Below are 606 nucleotides of genomic sequence, written 5' to 3' on the forward strand. Positions count from 1 at the left end.
CTGTATTTGGGGTATTTCTCCCATTCTTCTCTGCAGATCCTCTCAAGCTCTGTCAGGTTAGATGGGGAGCATCGCTGCACAGCTATTTTCAGGTCTTTCCAGAGATGTTCAATCGGGTTCAAGTCTGGGCTCTGGCCGGGCCACTCAAGGACATTCACAGACTTGTCCCGAAGTCACTCTTTCGTTGTCTTGGCTGTGTGCTTAGGGTCGTTGCCCTGTTGGAAGGTAAACCTTCGCCCCAGTCTGAGGTCCTGAGCGCTCTAGAGCAGATTTTCATCAAGGATCTCTCTGTACTTTGCTCTGTTCATCTTTCCCTCAATCCTGACTAGTCTCCGAGTTCCTGCTGCTGAAAAACATCCCCACAGCATGATGCTGCCACCACCATGCTTCACCGTAGAGATAGTATTACCCAGGTGATGAGAGGTGCCTGGTTTCCTCCAGACATGGCGCTTGGCATTCAGGCCAAAGAGTTCAATCTTGGTTTCATCAGACCAGAGAATCTTGTTTCTCATGGTCTGAGAGTCCTTTAGGTGCCTTCTGGTAAACTCCAAGCGGGCTGTCATGTGCCTTTTACTGAGTAGAGGCTTCCGTCTGGCCACTCTACCA

General features: G+C 50.3%; 1 protein-coding gene across 2 annotated transcripts in view; it reads right to left on the reverse strand.

Annotated features, from left to right (window-relative positions):
- Positions 1–606, reverse strand: part of LOC147817920 (uncharacterized) — a 4,011-nt gene that overhangs the window by 2,816 nt on the left and 589 nt on the right. The window lies entirely within an intron of this gene.

The sequence above is a fragment of the Seriola lalandi genome, unplaced genomic scaffold (genome assembly GCF_002814215.2).
Source record: "Seriola lalandi dorsalis isolate HSWRI2012SDOR001 ecotype SW California unplaced genomic scaffold, Sedor1 jcf7180002054845, whole genome shotgun sequence".
NCBI lineage: Eukaryota > Metazoa > Chordata > Actinopteri > Carangiformes > Carangidae > Seriola > Seriola lalandi.